At 36.0% G+C, this 24,489-nt stretch overlaps 1 long non-coding RNA gene across 1 annotated transcript in view; it reads left to right on the forward strand.

Moving 5' to 3' along the window:
- The first annotated feature begins 201 nt into the window (after nucleotides 1-201).
- Nucleotides 202-24,489, forward strand: part of LOC116273703 — a 33,759-nt gene continuing 9,471 nt past the window's right edge. The window contains exons 1-3 of the long non-coding RNA XR_004182022.1: nucleotides 202-975; nucleotides 17,754-17,783; nucleotides 18,090-18,135. This is a non-coding gene — a long non-coding RNA (uncharacterized LOC116273703). The remainder of the gene's footprint in view (nucleotides 976-17,753; nucleotides 17,784-18,089; nucleotides 18,136-24,489) is intronic.

A 24,489-nucleotide genomic window follows, 5' to 3' on the forward strand; every position in this document is an offset into this window, starting at 1 on the left:
TTTCATGTCTGAATAGTACTCCATAGTGTGTGTGTGTGTGTGTGTGTGTGTGTGTGTATCACATTTTCTTTGTCCACTTGTTGGTTGATGGGCGTTTAGACTGGTTCCATATTTTTGCAACTGCAAATTGTGCTGCTATAAATATGCAGGTACAAGTGTCTTTTTCATATAATGACTTACTTTTCTTTTTTTTTTTTTTTTTAATAAAAGAATTTTAATTGACTCACAGTTCCACATGGCTGGGGAGGCCTCAGAAAACTTACAGTCATGACAGAAGGCAGCGGGGAAGCAGACACGTCCTACATGGCTAGAGCAGGAGGAAGAGTGAAGGGAGAGGTGCACACATTTTTAAACCAGATCTCATGAGAACTCACTATTATGAGAGCAGCAAGGGGGAAACCTGCCCCCATGAGCCAGTCACCTCCCCACAGACCCCTCCTCTAACACTGGGGATTACCGTTTGACATGAGATTTGGGTAGGGGCACAAATCCAAACCATATCAACTTCCTATGGTTTTAAATGTTTATTTCAATTCAAATACATAGTATTTCTCAAGAAGAAATGACATTAACGTATTTCAAGGGTTACTAGCATTAGTCCTGACAATGATTTCCTTCCTTACTGAGACAATGATCTCTAATAAACAAAAATAGAAGTATAATTAAGGACTAAGTTATGTGTGTTAATTAGTAGGCATATGTCACTGTATATAGACTGGTCAATTGTTACTGTCCCACTGTTCTTTAATACAGATGCCTCTGGTACCTTGCTTGACTCTGTCATTAGGAATGTCAAATTGTACAAAAGTATATACCTTGACATTATTCTTTCACTTTTCCTAGACTTTCTTATTTTAGATCATAGCTGGCCATTTGATGACTTCTTGTAGTATTGCCTACTAGCTTTATCTACGGGTTCATATCAGGCAGACCGGAGCTCTCTCCCTAGAGCTGTCACATATATTGCGTCCTTGGGTAAGTGTATTAGTCCATTTTTATACTGCTGTAAATAACTGCCTGAGACTGGGTAATTTGTAAAAGAAAGACGTTTAGCTGACTCACAGTTCAGCAGGGCTGGGGTATTTTTGCCATATTTTTAAATGATGCATTTATTTACTTCTTATGGATTAACAGAACTGAAGAAAGTGGTAGGGCCTCAGAGCTGTGGTAGTGAGCCTCTGGAAGAAAGACGTATGTGTCCTCCATGAATAAATATGCAACTCACAAAAAAAAAAAAAAAAGAAATTTTTTTTTAAATGCAACTGAGTGGCACATTGGGAAGAAAAAAGTGAAATAAGGTACATCTTTCAGTTCCAAGGTTTCCAGATATCATAATAATTTCTTTTTATGTCATATAAATTCCCACATATATCTTCCCCTCCTTGTAAACAAATTTCCCTTTTTTTAAGCTTTTCTTGTAACAAATCTGTTTATCTCCCTTGCCTTGCCACTTCTGTTTTGTATTTTACATGCTAATCTCCAGTTCAAAGATTCCTTTAGTATTTTTTCCCTGTGTTCATCCTGTTCACTTACTTGTATTGAATAAAAAGGCTCAGGATAATAGATTAGCCATTTCTATCATGCAATGCATCCCCCTTTATCTGGAGAATTAAAACATTGTTGTTCCATATCAGTTTCTTATTTACATCTTTTGAAAAAGCAATGAATGATTTCTGCACAAATTAGATGTAGGTTAAATTTTAATATGGCACTTGGCATTATTTCAATTCATAAGAAATTAATTCCTTTACTGCAAACCTCAGAATTTGTTCCATGTTTGATCATGTTCACTTATGCTGTAATAGACATATTTATGATGACCTTTTAAATTATAATGATAATGAAATAGTTACAATTGGGTACTTAAAATGTGGCAAGGTTTGTGCTAAGTGTTTTAATAGCATTATCTAAAAAAATCCTTAAAATAACAACTTAAAGTAAACACTATTGTTATTTTCTTCTTGTGGGTAAAGAATGTAAGTCTAGATAGGATAGGTAATATCAGTAAATAGTCAGGCTTTGTGTCCCCACCCAAATCTCATCTTGAATTGTAATCCTCATAATCCCCACAATCCCCACGTGTCAAGGGAGAGACCAGGTGGAGGTAATTGAATCATGAGGGTAGTTTCCCTCATGCTGTTCTTGTGATAGTGAGTGAATTCTCAGGAGATCTGATGGTTTTATTTTCCCTTTGTTCAGCACTTATCCTTCCTGCCACCCTGTGAAGAAGGTGCCTTGCTTCCCCTTCTCCTTCTGCCATGATTTTAAGTTTTCTGAGGCCTCCTCAGCCCTGCTGAACTGTGAGTCAGCTAAACGTCTTGCTTTTACTTTTCTTTGAGTAGATAGATACCCAGTAGTAGGACTACTGGGTCAAATGGTAGATTTACTTTTAGTTCTTTAAGAAATCTCCATACTGTTTTCCATAGTAGTTGAACTAGTTTACATTCCCACCAGCAGTGTAAAAGTGTTCTCTTTTCACCACATCCACATCAACATCTGTGATTTTATTTTTCAACTGTGGTCATTCTTGCAGGAGTAAAGTGGTATCTCATTGTGGTTTTAATTTGCATTTCCCTGATAATGGGTGATGGGCATATTTTAATATATTTATTAATATAATTAATATATTTTTATTTGTTTATATTTTTATTGTATTTGTTTTATGTCTTCTCAAAATTGTGTATTTATGTCCTTTGGCTATTTTTTGATGAAATTATTTGTTTTTTCCTTGCTGACTGAGTTCCGTGTAAATTCTGGATATTAGTTCTTTGTCAGATGCATAGTTTGTGAATATTTTCTCCCATTCTGTGGGTTGTGTTTACTCTGCTGATCATTTATTTTGCTGTGCAGCAGCATTTTATTTTCATTAGGTACTACCTGTTTGTTTTTGTTTTTGTTTCATTTGCTTTTGGATTCGTGGTTATGAAGTCTGTGCCTAAGCCAGTGTATAGAAGAGTTTTTCCAGTGTTAACTTCTAGAATTTTTTTATAGCTTTAAGTCTTAGATTTAAGTATTTGATCCATCTTTAGTTGATTTTTATATACAGTGAGAGATGAGGATCTAGCCTTATTCTTCTACATGTGGCTTGCCAGGTATCCCAGCACCATTTGTTGAATAGGGTGTCCTTTCTCCTCTTTTTTTTTATATTTATTTATTTATTTATTTGATTTGATTTGTCAAAGATCAATTGGCTGTAAGAATTTGGCTTTATTTCTGGGTTCTCCATTCTGTTCTGTTCATCTATGTGCCTATTTTTACACCAGTGCCATGCTGTTTTGGTAACTGTAGCCTTCTAGTATGGTTTGAAATCAGGTAATGTCTCCAGATTTGTACTTTTTGCTTAGTCTTGCTTTGGCTATAGGGGCTCTTTTTTAGATCCATGTGAATTTTAGGATTTTTTTTTACTACTTCTGTGAAGAAAGATGATGGTATTTTGATGAGAATTTGTTGTTTGCTTTTGGCAATATGGTAATTTTCACAATATTGATTCTACACATTCATGAGCATTGTATGTATTCCCATTTGTCTGTGTCATCTATGATTTCTTTCAGCAAGATTTTAGTTTTCCTTATAGAGATATTTCATCTCCTTGGTTAGGAGTATTCCTAAGTATTTTATTTTATTTTATTTTATTTTATTTCATTTCATTTTATTCACAGCTGCTGTAAAGGGATTAAGTTCTTATTTTGACACTCAATGTGGTTGCTGGTGGTGTAGAGAAGTGCCACTGATTTGTATACATTGATTTGAATCTTTTCCGAATTCATTTGTCAGTTCTATAAGCTTTTTGGTTGACTCTAGGGTTTTCTAGGTATACGATCATATCATCATTGAATAGCCACAGCTTGATTTCCTTTTTACCGATTCAGATGCCCTTTATTTCTTTCTCTCGTCTGATTGCGCTGGCTAGGACTTCTAGTAATATGTTGAATAGAAGTGGTAAAAGTTGGAATCCTTGTCTTGTTCCATTTATCAGAGGGAATATTTTCAGTTTTTCCCTTTTCAGTATAATGTTGGCAGTGGATTTGTCATGTGTGACTTTTATTACTTTGAGGTATGTCCCTTTTTTGATAATTTTGCTGAGGGTTTTTATTATACAGGGATGTGGATTTTGTCAAAAGTGTTTCTACATACACATATCCAAATAATCATATGATTTTTGTTTTTAATTCTGTTTATATGATGTATCACATTTACTGACTTGCGTATGTTAAACCATTCCTGCATCCCTGGTATGAAACCCACTTGATTATGATGTATTATCATTTTGACATATTGTTGTATTCCATTAGCTAGTATTTTGTTGAGGATTTTTGTATCTATGTTCATCAGGGATGTTGGTCTGTAGCTTTTTGTTGTTGTTATGTCATTTCCCTGGTTTTGGTATTAAGGTGATATTGGCTTCACAGAATTATTTAGGGATGATTCTCTCCTTCTCTATCTTTTGGAATAGTTGCAGCACGATTGGTACCAATTCTTCTTTGAATGTCTGTTAGAATTCAGCTCTGAATTTATCTGGTCCTGGACTTCTTTTTTTTGGCAATTTTTTTTTTATTATGGTTTCGATCTTAGCACTTGTTATTGGTCTGTTCAGAGTTTACAATGCTTTTTTGTTTATTCTAGGAGGGTTTTATACTTCTAGGAATTTATCTTGCTCTTCTAGATTTTCTAATTTGTGTGTGTAAAGGTGTTCATAATAACCCTGAATGATCTTTTATATTTCTGTAGTATTGGTTTTAGTATCTCATTTCTAACTAAGCTTATTTGGATCTTCTCTCTTCTTTTCTTGGTTATTCTCACTTGTGGTCTAGCAATTTTGCTTATCTTTAAAAGAAATAGATTTTTGTTTAATTTATATTTTGTATTTTTGTTTGTTTCAATTTCATTTAGTTCTGCTCTGATCTTCGATATTTCTTTTCTTCTGCTGGATTTGGGTTTGGTTTGTTCTTGTTTCTCTAGTTCCTTGAGGTGTGACTGTAGATTGTCTATTCGTGCTCTTTCAGACTTTTTGATGTAGGCATTTAATGATATAAACTTTCCTCTTAGCACTTGCTTTTGCTGAATTTTATAGGTTTTGATAAGTTGTGTCACTGCTATTGTTAAGTGCAAAGAACTTTTAAATTTCCATCTTGATTTCATTGTTGAATCAAACATCATTCAAGAGCGGAGTATTTTATTTTCCTGAATTTGTATAGTTTTGAGGGCTCCTTCTGGAGTTAATTTCTAGTTTCACTGCATTGTCTTCTGAGAAGATACTTAATCTGATTTTGATGTTCTGAAATTTATTGAGACTTGTTTTGTGGCCTATAATATGGTTTATCTCAGAGAAAGTTCCATGTGCTGCTGAGAAGAATGTATATTCTGCAGTCATTGGGTAGAATGTTCTGTAAATATTTGCTGAGTCAATTTTTTTCTGTGGTTTAAATCTGTTGTTTTTTGTTGTCTTTCTGTCTTGATGACCTCTCTAGTGCTATCAGTGGAGTACTGAAATCCCCCACTATTATTGTGTTGCCATCTATCTCATTTCTTAGGTCTAGTAGTAATTATTTTATAAATTTGGGGCCTCCAGTATTAGATGCATATATATGTAGGATTGTGGTATTTTCCTGTTGGACTAGTTCTTTTATCATTATGTAATGTACCACTTTGTCTTTTTTAGTGGTTGTTGCTTTAAAGTCTGTTTTGTCTGACATAAGAATACCTACTCCTGCTTGCTTTTGGTGTCTATTTGCATGGAATATATATTTCCATCCCTTTACCTTAAGTTTATGTGAGTTCTTAAGTGTTAGGTGAGTCTCTTGAAGACAGCAGATACTTGGTTGGTGAATTCTTATACATTCTCCCATTCTTTGTCTTTTAACTGAAGCATTTATGACTTTACATTCAATGTTAGCAGTGAGATGTGAAGTACAATTCTATTGATCGTGCTAGTTGTTGCCTAAATACTTTGTGGGGCTTTTTTTTTTTTCATTGTGTTATCATTTTATATATCCTGTGAGATTTATGCTTTAAGGAGGTTCTATTTTGGTGCATTTAGAACTCCTGTTAGTAATTCTTACAGTGCTGGCTTGGTAGTGACAAACTCACTCGGCATTTGTTTCTCTGAAAAAGATCGTATTTTTACTTCTTTTATGAAACTTAGTTTTGCTGGATACAAAAATACTGACTGAATATTGTTTTCTCAAAGGAGGCTAAAAGTAGGAACCCAATCCCTTCGGGGGATTCTGCTGAGAAATCTGCTATTAATCAGATAGGTTTTCCTGTATAGGTTACATGATGCTTTTGCTTCACAGCTCTTAAGATTCTTTCCTTCATCTTGACTTTAGATTAGCCTGATGACCATGTGCCTAGGTGATGATCTTTTTGTGATGAATTTCCCAGGTATTCTTTGAACGTCTTTTATTTGGATGTCTAGATCTCTAGCAAGGCTGGGGAAGTTTTCCTTGATTATTTCCTTAAATATGTTTTATAGACTTTTAGATTTATATTCTTTCTCAGTAATCTCAATTTTTATTTGTTCTGGTCTCTTGTTTAAACTTTCCATGCATTTTGCATTTCTCTAAGTGTGTCTTCCATTTGCAGAAGTTGTGATTGTTTTTTCTTCATAACATCTATTTCTCTGGAGAATTTTTCATCCATATCCTCTATTTTTTAAAATTTCTCAAGTTGTTTTTACCTTTCTCTGATATCTCTTTGAGTAGTTTAATAGTCTACCTTCTGATTTCTTTATCTGATAATTCAGAGATTTCTTTTTCGTTTGGATCTATTGCTAGGAAGACAGTGTGATGTTTTGGGAGTGTCATAGAATCTTGTTTTGTCATAACCAGAATTACTTCTCTGGTTCCTTCCCATTTGGGTAGACTGTTTCTTCAAATTGTTCTTTAATATAGTTTTAATTGAACTGTTTTTCTCCACTCTTAAGGACCAGACTAATATTTAGCTTAGCCTAATTTGGTTCTTGGTATTTGTAGGGGTGAAGATTCTGTATGAATTTCTTAGTCATAGAATGTCTTTGTGTGCCGGCTTCCCTTAAGCTGGTTGTGGTTGTTATATTCTTGGTATGCAAACTACTTCACTTCTCCTATTGTGTTGGAATAGCAGGAATCTCTTGAATCTTATTTCTCTTGTGGTGTACATTTTATTTGTTTATTTAATTTTTTTCCAGTGTTTTATTTATTTAATTGATGATTCAGGGTGCAGCACAATTGGGGTGGTAGCCCTGGATAGGCACTGGTTGTGGCTAAGGCAGGCAGATAGATGTAATAACCAACAGTGGGCTGAGGTCCCAGCCTTGATGAGGATGGCTGGGGGAGATCTCAGTTAGATGTGCTGAGGTTTTATCAGTGTGATGAGTGAGAACTATCTCAACTCCCCTGCCAGGTCAGCAGGAAAAATCTGTTCACCTCTCAGCCTCGCTCTCGTAGCATGTCAGCTATTCAGATCAGATAGGCATCTCTTTTCATCTATAGTGAGAGAGGAGAGAAGGAGACCCCTATATTGTTGTATAATGTTTCAAGAAGAAACAAGGAAACGAAATCAAAGGCAGGCAGCCCGACGCCAGGCATCAGACCTAAAAACCAGGCCTTGGCCTGCCTGACCTTAGCCTGATAGTTAAAATTCAACCCATGACGTAGCAACCGATGTTATCCATAGATTCCAGACATTGTATGGAAGGACATTGTGAAACTTCCCGTTCTGCTCTGTTTCACTCTGATTACCTGTGCATGCAGCCCTGTCACATACCCCCCTAGATTGCTCAATCAATCATGACCCTTACATGCAAAACTTTTAGCGTTATGAGCCCTTAAAAGGGATAGAAATTGTGCACTTGGATTTTTAAGATGCTAGTCTGCCGATGCTTCCAGCTGATTAAAGCCACTTCCTTCACTATCTCGGTGTCTGTGGGGTTTTGTCCACCTCTCATCCTGCTACAACAGGAATGTTGGTGCTCCAAGTAGGGAAGAATTATGACTCTGCCTCTCGTGCAGGCCTGAATCTGGGATGTGCTCCTCCTGTGGAACTGCTGTCACCCTGGATTTTTCCAGTAAGACTGTAACTGCTCTCATGCTGGATTGTGCCTTCATGCTGCATTGCTTTGGGGGAAGCCACACCTGTGTCTGCAGTGTAGTACCAGAGGGGAACAAGGACCCCTTCTCCAAAACCCTTAATGTTCACAGAGGCTGCCTGCGTGCTAGGGTGTAGGTACAGACTTCGCCTACTGCACCCAGCACTGCAGTTGTGTCTCTGCTGTAATAAACCACGCACCAATGGAAAGATCTGGAACTCAAGGCCTGCTGTTCAGATTCTTTTGTTGTATAGGGTAATCCCTTGATGTAGTGCTCTTCCTCTTCCCCTAGGGATGGGATTCTTGACAACTGCACTGTAGTGATTATTATTGCTTTTCTCAGGACAGTCACCTAGCAGGGCTACCAGCTCTGGACTGATTCTGCGGAATGTCTGCAAATAGTCTTGTAATGTGATCTGTCTTCAGGTGTCCCAGCCATGAATACCAGTACCTTCTCTGGTGGGGGTAGCAGGGGAGAGCAGCAGACTCTGTGAGAATTCTTGGCTGTAGATGTTTAGTGTTCTGGCTTTCTTGAATGATGATTATGCTAGCAGTGAAATTGTCACGTGGACAGATATAGCACCTCTGGTTAGTTAGGATGTTGCAGTTGGTGATATTACCTGTTGTTTTCTCTTTCCTGGGAGTAGGATTATTCTGTAATAAGTTGCTATAAAGACCTGAGTTGATTGGCCTCTAGTCCGGAGGTGGAGCTTACAGGAGAGCAGCAGCTGCAGTATTGCAGTAGGGTATAAGCTTGCCCTAAGTTGGCTGCAGGAAGTATTCTGGTTTCTCAGGAATGAGCAGGACCATAAAGGATTGTCTTTTGTGTTTGGCTACCAGGGTGGGTAGATAAATACCATCAGGTGAGGGCAGGGTTAGATGGATCTTAGCTCAGACTCTCCTTGGGCAGGGATTGCCACAACCACTGTGGGGAACGAGGGTGTGGTTTTTATGTCAAGGGAGTTATGTTCCAGAGGGGACTATGGCTGCCTCTGCTGTGGCATATAGTTTGCTAGGGAAATGGGGGGATAGCCAGTAGTGAAAGGCCTCAGCCAGCTCCCACACTGTTGGCGAGTCTGGTCTCACTCCCCTCGTCCCCCGCCAGCAACGGTTTAGATCTCGCCAGCCTGAGTGCGGAACTCAAAACTGCCACAGGCTATAAGCTTCCACACTGCGCAAGAATGCTCAGCTTTTAGGCCTCACTCCTCCCTGAATGTCCATAATATCAACCACAGTTCTTGCACTGATATCTGCAGCAATTCCTGTTCACCCCTCGGATTCTGCTCGAAAAACTTCATGCCCGTTCAAAATTATTACAAATTTCAGCTGGAAGCTTCTTACACCCTGTGACCCCTCCCTAAGTCCGCTGGGTGCCTTCCTGGAGGACCTCTGTGGGGTGTAGTCAGAGATGGCTTCCCTGGGCTCAAGCTGGAGAATGGAAGTGCCTATAAGGCTCTTCCTGATGCTATTTCCACTTTTATATTTCATGCAGGTCTCTAAATACATTCCAGCTCTAGGTAAGGTTAAATCCTTCTCCTGTAATCTGGATTTTCAGATTCCCCAGTGTGAGTGTGTGTTCGGAGGCAGGTTTTAACTCCCTCTCACACTTTCCGAATGCATAGTTTTTGCCTGTCTCACGGAATTTGCAGTGGCGTGCTGTTTCTTTCAAATAATCTGTGAATTCTTTCAGTTTTTCTGGTATGCTCCTGTGATGATTCTTGGAACAAAAGTTCATGGTGTGAATCTCCACACATTGTTCTGTCCATCCATGTGGGAGCTGCACATTAACCCTGTTATCTGTCATCTACCCTCACATCTTTTTCTAATTTTAAAGCAATTTATGTTTATCGTGGACAATATAAAAATATTTAATGATATAATTTTTAAAAGTATCATTACCCATATACAAACATTATTTTAATTTTAAGATACAGCATCTCAATATATTTACAAAAATGTACACACATCTATTTTATACATGGCCATATGTATGTTACTATTTACACACAATTTTTCTTTACCTAAGTGGACATTTTTCTATGTCAATAATTTTGTAAATGAATGAATTAATAAACAAAAAAGTAAATGAGAAGACTCATGATTCTGAACTTTTATACCTTTCAGAATTATAGGTAACTATTGACCTGGCGACAAGGAAATTTAACCACTGTCATTAACTGCATCCATTGGTATAATCAGAAATTTTAAACTTTTTTAAACCTCAGATTAGTGTAAAATGAGGGTGTTGGACATATAATCTTGAGGTATGGAAAGAACGGAGTTGACCAATAAAGATTCATGGTGACAAGTAATAGAAAGCAATTCTGCTATAATAAGCAGAAACTTAATTCAAAGGCTATCATTAAGCTCTGAGAATTCATGGCAATATTGGAGAATCAGTCTAAGAATATGGGCAGAGCTAAGGAAACCTGGGTAGAAAATTTGTATGTATAATGATTGTACTGGTCTGTTCTCACACTGCTATAAAGAACTACCTGAGACTGAGTAATTTATAAAGAAAAGTGGTTTATTTGACTCACAGTTCTGCAGGGTGTACAGGAAGCATGGCTGGGAGCCCTCAGGAAACTTACAGACATGGCGAAAGGCAAAGGGGAAGCTAGCATGTCATACTATTGCAGTGCAGAAGAGAGAGAGAGAGAGAGAGAGAGAGAGAAGAGGGAAGTGCTACACACTTTCAAACAACCAGATCACATGAGAACTGTTATCACGAGAAGAGCAAGGGGGAAGTTCGCCCCCACGATTGAATCACCTCACACCAGACCCTTCCTTCAACATGTGGGGATGACAATTTGACATGCGATTTAGGTGGGAACACAGAATCAAACCGTATCAATGATACAACTGAAACGTGTGTTTAGAATTCCATTCTAACCTCTATTGCTATCACTGGATTCTTGCTGCCTCTGAACTCTCCCAGTGCTGTCACTATGAATGATCTCCCCACTTTGAATGAAGTCTTTGTGTTAGCTTAGTGGAAATTCAGGTCCTGGGAGAGAGCATCTAATGGGCTAAGTGACTATGTCCACTTTTAAGAGCTAGGGAAGCAAAGTGTTGTACATTCATTCAATGTAATAGCACTGAAATATCAAAAAAAAAAAAAAAAAGAAAATAATAAAAAGTTTTCAATAAACAGTATTATATATAAATTCAACCCAGAAAAAAATACTTAAAACAAAAGCTGTAAATTAAAACCCTAGAGTAGCTAAAGGTTGTTATTAAGATTATTTCATTTCTTGAATAATTATACTTTTCTTCATCAGAGATGCACTTTTATGATTTCTATGTCTTATGTCCTTTCTTCATGCATATATGCTTCCTTATCCAGACAGCTAATATTTTTATAGAATGGTACATTTTGTTTCTTTATCTTAGGAGAAATGTGATTCTTTGTCCTCAACATCACAGAGAAATTTTGTATAATGTATTCCAGATTTGTCAGTAATTGACATGTAACCTTGCACGTTAACATTTCTGTATTTCAGCTTTTTTATCTATAAAATTGATAACATATCTCTTTCTAGATTTATTGTAATGTTGCAATAAATCCTTATATGTAAAGTACTTACAATAGTACCTTGCACATAGTAAACATTGTGAAATGTTAGCCGTTGTCATGATAATCACGATTGTTCTTATTATTACAAAAAAACTCCCATGAGGCCGGGTGAGGTGGCTCTTGCCTGTAACCCCAGCACTTTGGGAGGCTGAGGCGGGCAGATCACAAAGTCAGGAGTTTGAGATCAGCCTGACCAACATGGTGAAATCCCGTCTGTACTAAAAATACAAAAATTAGCCTGGCATGGTGGCGGGTGCCTGTAATCCCAGCTACTCAGGAGGCTGAGGCAGGAGAATCGCTTGAACCCAGGAGGTGGAGGTTTCAGTGAGCTGAGATCGTGCCACTGCACTCCAGCCTGAGTGACAGAGCGAGATTCTGTCTCAAAAAATAAAAATAAAAAACAACAAAACAAAACAAAAAACAGAAAACAAAAACAAAAACATTAAAACCTCCCATGAATGTTTATATTTTATAAGAGAATCTCATGGAAGAAAATTCACAAGATTAAATGGGAAACATCTAGATTTGAAAATGGCATTTTTTTGGCATTGACTTGAAACAGAATGCCAATTCATATCCTCTATTCTATCTATTCATGAAGCTTGGCCTATATAAACTAAACGTATTCTTTATTGTCTATGCAGTGGACAGGATAAAAGAAAGTAATATTTATAGCCTGAATTGCTAAATTCAACTCTAATTATTTACTGCTTTTGTCAGCTTATCTCAAATAATATTTTAAAAATTAGTATGCTACACTTCTTTCCCATCATGTGTATTCAGGAGCCATAGGGAGGCTGCAAGATGTAAGCCAAAAGAGCTGTTATCTAATACTTAAATTATTTTGTATCCCAATCTTTCTATTAATATTCTTGGATAGCTAACACAGATAAAAAACACTTTTTAAAAATCATAAGGCACATTTCCAAAATTTGATGGACTACTATATGAAATAATATTTTTAGCAATTCAGTTACCTGATAGCATCAGAAGTTTTCAATTTGGTTTATATTCAAAATGTGATTTTTTAAAGTATAAAACATATATTTTTGGGGATAAGTCAAAATTCACCCGTTTTAAACTTAATATTTGAATCACAGAAATCTAAAACAGCACTTTTCTTATATACTATATTAAACTTAATTAAATTAAGTTTGATTACATTTTGCATGATAAACGAATAGATGTTGCCTTTTTTTAAAAAAATAAAATAAATATAGATAAAATGTGCCAAAAATACCAAACTTTGTCATTTGGTAAATTCAGTACCCACTATGAAAAAGTTCAAATATTAACTTTTACAAACCACATTTAATAGAAAAATATTAGTAACAAGATTTTAATTTTTTGCAACTATTTTCAGAAATTTTATTGTATGAATAACTCAGGGTTCAGATCTTGAAAAGTAAACATTAGACTTCATAGTTAATATTTCACAGTCGATGCAATATCAAATATAATAATCATAAATTTTTGTCCACAGCATTATCAACTTAGTTTCTCATTTTGCATCAGAGAAAATATATTCCTTTTTTATACCAATAGTTGAAATGAAAACAATTGCATAGAATTACAAAGAGAAACTATAACGGGTAGGTTTTGAGGCAAGAAGTAAAGAATTTTCTTTGTATCAATTAATACAAGGGTATGCATGTTTTGAGAATATACTTTGTTTCGCACATTATGATGCCATCATTGACTCATAGTCACTTTTGATTATTAAGAAAAAGACAGGGTTATGATTTTGATGTGTTTGGTGATCAAACATAGAAAATGACAAGTAATTTACAAGTTATGGGATTTCCTCTGTTGGGAAGCAGAGGTGTTTTAAAACCAGATATTGCATATCAATATATGAGATTTATCTTCATTTTTAGATAAATGGGCCTTATTCTGTAGCATCTGAATTGGTCACAGGGAAAAAAGTAAACAAATTGACAAGGAAACACAAATTTAACTTTCATAACTTCTTTCCACCTAGTCCTGTCATTCTGGTATGCTCCTTCTTAGACACTGTACTTTACAGAACACCTGCCTCTAATCTCTCCAAATTATGTTTAGGTTCTTCGGAGAAGAAAATTTAGTTACATTTCTGAATATCAAACGTGAAAGTTCCTCCGTGGACAGTTAATTCATTCTATTCATAACTCCAGTTTTTCTAACACTACTGACATTTTTGGTGGTTTGTTTATACTGATCCAAAAGCTGCGAGAGTAAACAAACAGCCTCTTTTCTGTTAAGACCCAATCTTATGTGTGAAATTCATTCATTAACTCAAGGTAGAGATCTGAATCTTCAACCTTGGATATTTTAAGATTATTGTTGAATATTTTAAGATTATTAAGAAGAATCCAGAGTTATAGCATCATCTTAAATAAAAGAAGATGCTCTAGGAGGTTTGAGATGAACTGTTTTGCCACCTACTCACCTAGGGGCTGAAAGTCCAGAACTAAAACGTATAGAAAGTAAAGATACTCTGTTTTTAGGCACTTGAGTTAGAAGGATGTAATTATATTCTTGATGTGTATACATGTTTCTAAAATGTTATGTTCCTAGAGAAGGAATTGACTACACAGAATTGTCTAAGTTTAATTTATTGATTCACTTAACAACTTTTTAGCCTGCTACTATATGCCACACCTAGATCTTAAGATTAGGTATACAAAATTAAATGAGGCAAATTAGATGGGATCATTTATACTGAAGGCAGAACACTTTCTTTGCATGAGAGTGCACACACATTATGGAACATCTTGGAAAAATGAATTGAGGTTTACTATAACAAGTCAAGAAACCAAGGAATATTTATGGAATAATACTCTAACTACAGTATTATTCCAGGTACTGTAAACTTTGTCTTTGATAGAAAACATCAAATTTATAAACTGCACTGTTTCATTCTTAAACATTAGTTTTTGTCTTTTGCTATTACTTACTTATTTTTCCTTTTCTCTCCCCCTTTTTTGTCTCTTTCTCTACCCGTTTCTGTCTTCCTGCTTCCCACTTCCTCCTCTTTCTTTCTGTGAAGACTTATGCAATTGCTTTGAATTAAGTACCCTTAGAGAGTTTGTTTGGGGAAGCACATCAAAGAAAAATGTGAGAAAAAAATTGTTCTTACTGATTTCTTATAACCGTAGTTATTCTATACAAATTGGATTTCTATTAAATTCATTGTTGTATTAGCTTATCATAGTGCAAATTTTATTTGACTATAGTATTTGAAAATAATGTTTAATCTAATTTTTAGTAAGAGTTGGGCAATTAGCATTGAATCATTATTTTCCATTTTATAAATCAATCTCATTTCTAGTTCTGAAAAACTTGAAAGCTAATTTTATTTTCTGTGTTTAATAAAATATCTTATTCAGGAATCTGCAAGACTGCACAGCAGCAAATACTGTGAACTGTATTATAATGTAGAGGGGTTTTTTTACCCTTTGGAATTGAAGCCATACAAAAACACTGTGGGATACCCCTCTTTGCATACACAGTGTGTGGCACAATCTTAGCAGACTCTTATTCACCAGAAGTGACAGACTGAAAAGGAGATCTTGCTGAGATCAACTCCTCCTATGCTTACCTGATTGATTTAATAGAGTACATATTTGGCTTAATTGCTCAATAATAGAAGCAAAATAGATGTCATTATACATATAGTGCTTTCCACTTAATAACTAAAAATCAGAAAAAAGGTTTATTTTTCTAAAACTTTGTAAACATGCTTCACAGTAAATTCTGAAGAATAAGAAGTACTTAAAATGAAAGCAGATACATCTAGTTTTTATGTGTGTGTGTTTATAGGTTATATAGATATGAACACATATATATAGAGAGAGTGATATATCTCTCTAACATTTTATTTTTAAAATATGTGGAATTTTCCCCCATTGCCTACTTTGGAATGTGAATACTGGTTTCACATGAGTTTTTCTTCATCCTTGAATGTAAGCTTCATGAAGGCAAGAATAAATTTTATACTTTAAATGTGTTTATAAAATAAGTTAGCTAGCAGACCAGGCTCAGTAAACATTTACTCAAATAATTCTTTCTTCTCCCTTACCCCTAGCAAATTATCCGTGCATTGTGATATTTTCTCCATCCGAAATGGACTGTAAAGAGATTTCTTCCCCTCGCCCCACGCCGTAGTTTGATTTTGAAAAGGGCACTAGTAACTTCCTATAGGGAAATGGGTCAAGTGACTATGTAACAGTCACTGCCTTTCCCTCAGTCAGGGAACTGCCCGCAGGTATTCCATGGGGAGGTGGAGACTGAGATAGTACTTACATGTTGTTCTCAGACTTAGAAACCCTTCTTTGGAGTTCTCCAGTTTGGGAGTGACACGGCTTCTGGGGATTTCCATAACATGTGTTTAAACCACTTTTCTCTTCTCTGAACATGTAGAATTTATTTCTTATTTATATAAAATTCCACATCAGTCTTTCTAAATCAAGTGACATTTTGTTTTCATATTTAATGAGATAGAAATTATCTGGAGGAACTCAGTCTCCTTGATGTAAATTCATATTTTGTCTTTTGTTTCTGTTACCCAGTAGTTTATTTTTAATTTGATTTAAATTATTCATCATATGTCTCTCAAATATTTTTTTCTTTATTTACTCCTTTGTTTTTCTTTATTTTTCAATCCTGTATAATTACTAGTTTTGTGAAAAAGAAAAATTAAAGTGCTAAGTGCATTAATATCTGTTTTCATATAATCATATTTAATTCTCGATTTTTAAAAACTGAGTCATAATGTGATACAAACACCAACTCCTCTTTAAAAAATACTACTATGTTTAGAGATAATCCTGTTATTATATTTTCATTTTAAGATAACTTTTAGTGACATTAGATATTTCAGCAAGTATACATAATGCATGATTTACAAGTAGAGCAAAACAAATCCATTAACAGTTGAAAATTGTAACACAAATTTAAGTAAAAATTTTCCTGCTAGTACTCATAAAATAATTGTAAAACAGTCTTGAAAATAAACCTTATTTCTATAATTAAGGAATTCGAAGAAATATCAACATTTGCTACTAGCATGCTTTTATCAAAACATACTAAATCAGGAGTGAAGAAGAGATTCCCTACTATAATGAATTAACATAGGCGGCAGAAGGTGCTACAGGTTTTAAGAAGAATCAAGAATAACAATAGCCCTGGCACAAATGGAAAGTAAAATATTTTACATCATTGACTGTTGGGTGCAGAGTAATCTGCAGAAACAAGAAGGTCAAAGTTTGCTAATAGTAAGTCAAAAGTTTATTGCAGTGTGAGCAAAGTATGCCAATTCCCAGAGGAAATGGGATATTGACAAAATATTATTCTTAATCCCTGTTGTTAAAAGATGTCTATGTTGTACAATATTTCACATAAAACTAGATAGAATTCCTTGTATGAGCATTCTTGGGTATACCACTGTTATCTCATGCTTGTCTGGACAGATGAAAGAAAACATGTTTATGTGGGAAGAAGGAGATCAGGAAACAGACTTGCCATAGTGAGCCCCTTCTCTTGGAACTAATTATGAAAACGAAATTTTGTATGTAAGTTAAAAACAGGTAGAAATTCGTCAAATTATTGTCCTTGAAAAGATTCTCTTTTGTGGAATCATTATGATTCTTTTACACATTAATTAATTATTAAAAATAGTATCAGGAGAGTTATACATGTGTTATATGGCCTCATTCCAAAATTCTTCAATTTTCTGAACTCTAGTAATAAAACCAGAAGTGATGAATCTGTAGAAATATAATTTGTAATATTTGTCATAATTTTCAAATATATAAGGTCATAATGAAATATAAAAATGCCACAAATTTATAACCAATTTAGATACCAAAGAAAGTTAAGTCATTGGAGAAAATTCATCTACTTGGCCTAAAATATAAGCAACAAGATTGTAGTATTTAACTCTGTCCTGTCTTTTTTAGTATCTTTGTGTCAATAGAACTGACTGATTATTTAACTTAATCTACCAAGTAATTCCTTCTAAATATTCTATACTACTTTATCCTATGTAAGTATTATCTCACTTGATTGAAATTAATAACACCAACTTTTTTGGATCATCTACTCTATTAAAGCACACATTTTTTTTTTCAGAAATTCTAATTCTTTGAACATCCTTACAAGGTATGATACATTATCATCCTCAATTTTTAATTAAAAATAGTGATGAATATAGTTTGCAGATAAAGATAGTTCAGTTTGGTTTCTTGATATTACATAGTTTCTAAGTGATATAGGTAAGATAGAAACCCCTCTGTGTCAAACTCCAAAAACCATATTTTTTTCTTTACCACAGACTGTCTTGTTACATTTTTTTTAGTTTAATTCTTGACCAAATTTAACTAGATGACAATTACTTTTCACCTCTTCAATAGTTGAAATAGATACCAATCTCTTAACTTTCTATCTTGACATCATTTTTTCACTTAGAAATATCCGAATGAAATGCTCATGAAAGGATTAAGAAAGTCTGCAGGTGAGCCTGGAGCCAGCAGAAGACATCATCGCTAAAAGTATATGCATAACCCGCGTTCGTTACGTTCATTACATTTATGGTCCTGATCCAAAACATTTGAATTCACCAGAATGGTCTTAATATGGTATTGCACGTACCTGGATCTGAAAACCATTAAGTATGAGAGTTCACTGTATTGGTGATGCCAGTTTGTGAACTTCTTATGTAAATACATGAAGGACAAGTTAAAAACTTCAGTCACCCATGTGAAATATAAAAGACTGTCTGAATCCAGCTAAATGTCAAGGTCTAGCCCAATGTGTGAGATTTAGATAAATCATATATTCCAATAAAATCAGAGATTCTCCTGAAACTATAAGAATCAATTATAATTTTACTAATTGGGTTCTTGTGAACCCAAATTCCCACGTAGGAATTTTGCTGGCTTCTATCCATAAGGTCACCAAGATTAAATCTAAATTGGAAATGGGTTTTGGGCAGAAATATTAAAAGATTAACTAAAGGCAGTTGTTCACATACTCTCAGTGGTACATTATAACTTTATGGATCATAAGATTTTAAATGTGCTTGCAACTAGAACTTAATGCAGACTGAACCCTTTGGCAGGCAATAAGTACCACTATTTTCATCCAAAACCTCTTGTGTTTATGCTCTAAAACTGCTGGATGCAACCACTTGTGGAGCCTATTGGAAGACAATTTCTAACTTGAAATTGGACATTGAAAGAGACTTTTCCTGCTACTTAAGGATATCAGATAATTTTGAGACTAGTAATATCTACTATGTCTTTGGTAATGTTGGAGAAAGAGTCCCAAAGAGAGAGAACAGCACAATAATTCTCACTGATAAAGTAGAGATGATATTCCAAACCATATATCAGAGAAATTTCATTATGCATTCCCACATACTGGACAGGTTTCTCCCCTGCCTGCACAACTGATGACAGAGCTCTTGAGGGATCTCCCTGACCCCTACTCAGTGTGGTCTAAACCCTATGTTTTCTTTTCAGCAAAGCAAATCATGCTGATTGGGCCACAATTAATGTCTAGAACTGAGAGTCGAATGGCTATTTTGAAATTGATTGCAATATACTTGGTGGATAGTGTAAAACCCCAGGGGAAGAGGAAACTCCACATTTTTACACTAGGGAAAGCTGAAAGCAGTTTAAATAACAGGTGCATAAGGAGTGAGGGGCCAGGCATGGTGGCTCACTCCTGTAATCCCAACACTTTGGGAGGCCTAGGTGAGTGGATCACGAGGTCAGGAGATCGAGACCATCCTGGCTAACATGGTGAAACCCCGTCTCTACTAAAAAATACACACACACACACACCAAATAGCTGGGCGTGGTGGTGGGCACCTGTAGTCCCAGCTACTCAGGGAGGCTGACGTAGGAGAATGGCATGAACCCGGGAGGCAGAGCTTGCAGTGAGCCAATATCGTGCCACTGCACTCCAGATTGGGCAACAGAGCGAGACTCTCTCTTAAAAAAAAAAAAAAAAGAAAAGAAAAGAAAAGAAAAAAGGAAAAGAAAGAAAAGGAGTGAGGCTCCCACTCTGAGAATAGTGTTTGGACATGTACTAACCCTTGTGCTGTAGCCATTGTCCTTACAGTATATTGAGACAGGGAGGTCCTAGCTGACTGTGTGACAAGTACGTCTTGTGTTTGAGTTACTCAGTTATGGAAGTCTTTGTGGGAATTTACAGAAGCAATCAGGTCATTCATGTAGATGTCCTCCAAAAAGACCATGCAGGCAGCTAAGGGATTGGAATGCTATAGAGACTACCTGAGTCAGATACTGAGAGTTAGCTTCCTGAGTTCATGAAATGAGTAGGCATAATACGCTCAGACTGTGCACACACAATTGGTCCTCAAATCAGATGAAACCACTAATGTGGTAAGAAACTCTGCTTGTGCCAGCAGGAAACCAATCTCCTTAAGATGGCTGTAGATGGAATTCTTAATTCTCAGGGGGCCAGCACCTTGCCGGTGTACTTGAACTACTGCCAGTAGCCCCGGGGGGGTGGAGGGTGGCTACCGATGGGTGTTCCAGCGTTTTTACTCTATGCTTCGTTTATTCAGTTTCAAAAACAACTGTAAAAAATACAATTAAGGTTTGGAATAGCAAACAGGCTGTTAATCCGGCTCACCAAAATATATTTATTATAATTAACCTACACACATTACTCCTACCAATGTACAGCAAGCAAGCAAGAACATACACTTTTAAACATATATATATATTACATTTTTTAATATCCTCAGAGTAGTTGTTTCACTGAATCCACAATTTTGAATAATGTACACTTATAATAAAATGGGTGGTAAGAAAATTTGAGAGGCTGGCTGAATCAATTAAATGAACATGTCCTGACAGAATATGACAGACATAAAGGAAGAACTTCATCGGAACAGTTACTACAATGAGGAGATGAGAATGAGGTCTTGAGCGATAATGCAATAATACAACTTCATATCTGTCCAATTTTAAAAATGTCTTCTTTGGATTTGCCTGATTTTGTTGCCCTAAGGCAAGGACTGCATTTACATGTGTCAGGCCAGAGAACAATGTTGATGCATAAGATGTAATATCTATTAGCTAACTTTGTCAGGGAATAGTCTGAAATAAACTTTAGGGTCAGACAAAATTTTAGCCCTTCTAGCTAATTTAGGTATAACTATGACTGTGTCCTGATTACTAAGTGGCAGAAACAGTCTTACAAGTTTTTACCTATCAAGTCGTAAAACTTCTTCCTTAGAAATGAGATAACAACAGGATATGGTGAGGCAATTATCACTGCTGTTTCTGACTATGGGTAAAGCATTATGTCCAAGCCAGAACGCCCCTTCAAAAAAGGAAGAATGTCAGTTAAACAAGTAATAAAGAAAGAAGAGTTCATGGCAAATGGGAAAGGAACCATATGTCGGTTGTAATCCCAGTGATGAATGCAGCAACTTTAATCCGATAACAGTATCTCAGAGCAAGAAAATAATAGTCTTAGCTATGATTAAGATCTGGTGTTAACCAATGGCATGTGTGGGAAAAGCCACGTGATCTGTAAAAATAGCCATTTGCACAAAGAATGGAAATTGACTTGCTGATTTATAGGTTCTGCCTAAATACTCAATCTGGAGAATATAGAAAAAAAAATGTGTTGCAGTGTCCTCTGATTCAATCAATTGGAACTAACATTGGATTCATGATTTGTAGACTGTTTACTATTTTGTTTTTATTGAAATATATCTCGAGATAAATACTGCACTTGGATCATGTTGCTTAGCTTCTGTCCAAGGTGTGGATTTGAAACAACCTGACAAATTAAGACTGCTGCCAAGGGATGATTGGAAGCCAATTTATGCCACCTTCCCGGAAGGTCAGCGCTTGACTTGCTCCTTTGAATATACTAAAAGTGAATGAAGATTAAATGCCTTTCAGAAAACTGGCATGGTAGCTGAGTAGCTTCAAGAGATGGGGACTTTGGATTGATACTGTGGCCAAATATCACAAATAATTCTCCTTTTGAGATGCAGACATGCTATTCACGACCACTCATACCAAGCTGTATTTAAGACAAGACAGCCCAATGGACAGTTTAGTGGGCTACATATTTTATCTGCATGCTGTGTTGTACCCATCCTGTTTTATGCTACAAATACCCTGTGGCAAGAACTTATGTAGTGACTTGATTAGAACTGGACATGTCAAGCTAGATGTGATGTCAGAATTTCAGTTGTCTATTTTGATCATGTTTTTAGGGATCTAATAGATGCACTATTCCAGGAGAATCACATCAGTTATCAGTCAGTTAGGAAAGATAAAAAATAACCTGTGTGTTGGCTAGGCTTGTCGCCAAACTGATGAAAACCAAACCTAGCCGGGCGCGGTGGCTCATGCCTGTAATCCCAGCACTTTGGGAAGCAGAGGTGGGCGGATAACGAGGTCAAGGGATCCAAACCATCTGGCCAACATGGTGAAACCCTGTCTTTACTAAAAATACAAAAATAAGATGGGCATGGTGGCACACATCTGTAGTCCTAGCTGCTTGGGAGTCTAAGGCAGGAGAATCACTTGAACCCGGGAGGCAGAGGTTGTGGTGAGCCAAGATCATGCCACTGTACTGCAGCCTGGCGACAGAGTGAGACTCCGTCAAAAAAAAAAAAACCACAACAACAACAACAACAAAAAAAACCTATTAGTAGTTCTGATAGAGGGCTTGTACCATGACCCAGGAAGGACAGCATGGACTCTGGTGTTGTCAAAGATCTGTAGTTAGTAAATAAGGCTAGTGACTAAGGCTAACTTGGTACATTTTGGGGTATACTATGAATAGCCTAAACTATGACAAGATGCCACAGGGTAATATGTCATTCATGTTGCTTTCCAATGTCCCAGGTAATAAGATGAAAACAGAGAAGTCCCAAAAACAATTGGTTTCTGAGAATGCTTCTGTATACATTGTTCAGAATTTTGTACATTTAATCCAAACCCCAAATAAATAGTAAAGTGATAATAATATTTTCCTGAAATCATTTATGAAAGATTCAGGTTGCCGGGCGCGGTGGCTCAAGCCTGTAATCCCAGCACTTTGGGAGGCCGAGACGGGCGGATCACGAGGTCAGGAGATCGAGACCATCCTGGCTAACACGGTGAAATCCCGTCTCTACTAAAAAATACAAAAAACTAGCCGGGCGAGGTGGCAGGCGCCTGTAGTCCCAGCTACTCGGGAGGCTGAGGCAGGAGAATGGCGGGAACCTGGGAGGCGGAGCTTGCAGTGAGCTGAGATCCGGCCACTGCACTCCAGCCTGGGTGACAGAGCGAGACTCAGTCTCAAAAAAAAAAAAAAAAAAGAAAGATTCAGGTTATTTCAAAATACAGTATATTGATCTGTACCATTTGAATTATCATTTATGTTTTTTTGTTGTTTAAGGACGATGATTTGTATGAGTATTTAATAATTCACCATCTATCACATCATGAATTTAAATATTCTCTATGTACCAAATAATGCTGTCTTTTCCAGCTCATATTTATATGCTTTGATGCAGAGTCATACATTTTGTTTACTTGACATATACACTTGAATTTCTAACTAAACTTAAAATTTCATCACTTGATGTGTATCTTCCCAATTCATCTCAATCTTTATTCTTTCTCCCCATTTTATAATGATGCTTCTTCTTATGAGTTGATAATTTTCATTTCTTTCTCCCTTGCTGTTATCTAACATACACAAAATCCTATAGGTTTTCTATCCAAAATGTTCTAACAGGAATATTTTTAAATATCTAAATTGCTTATCTGAACTTATACTGTAAAATATGATTATCTCTCAGATATACCATCACAGGCTATCAGATTTAAATTTCTGATTTCCTTTTGTCTCTATGTTAATTTTTTCTCTAAACATTGTGATAAAAATTAGAAAACTTTAAAACATGTTTATCCATTTAGTAACTATGTCTGACCTGAAATAGTACCCTTCCTATCCCTGGGATTGAATCAGATCACATAACTGTGAAATCTTTAATCTTCTTAGGTCGATAGAATCTTAGATAAATGGAGTAAGAATCCAAGATAGGAACAATAAGAACTTTAAGCTTACTATCTCAATGTTTGTCACCCTCAAACCTGTCAGATACTGTTATTATTCCTATTTTATAGATTTGAAACCGAAACACCTAGAGGGCAATGGGCATACCAGAATGCAAAACCATGGCAGAAACTGCTGTCAGACATAGTGGTGAAAGTAATGTGGAAACAGCAAGAAACAGGAGGGTAGAGAGATTCAGGAATCTAAAGCAGAAGATGGAGTAACAGAGACAGGATTTATCTTCTCAATTAGAGCAACCAACAAATAGACAAATATATGGAACAACGGCTGACAAGACAGTAGGCATCAGGAAATGAAAGATACCCCCGAAAGAAACAAATGACATGAGTCCCATGACTGTCCCAGCATGCTGACTTAAGAGAGTTTCCAGGCTGCAGTGCAGGAAGAAGAAACTCACATGGAGCACAGTAGAATCCCTGAGTTAAGGAGATGATGATCCAGAGAGACAAAGCAAGAGTTTACAGGACAGAGTACAAGAAAAGCAAGAGTTGCATAGATAGAGAAGCAGAAAAATCTTCAGTTGACATTCTAAGAGTATTCAACTAAATATTGATCTGCTCACACATGTGAGGAAAATACCAGAGACCAAAGATAGAATCATGTGAAAGGATAAGAGTTAAGGGTACCTGGCATGCACAAAGAGTCAGGAATCATGCCTGTTTCTCCAGTAAGGTTGGAAAACAAAAATCACAGGGAATTTGGGACGATTCATGGAAGAGTCATGTCTTAGTGATATGAAATA

Source organism: Papio anubis, chromosome 2, assembly GCF_008728515.1.
Source record: "Papio anubis isolate 15944 chromosome 2, Panubis1.0, whole genome shotgun sequence".
NCBI classification, from domain to species: Eukaryota; Metazoa; Chordata; class Mammalia; order Primates; family Cercopithecidae; genus Papio; species Papio anubis.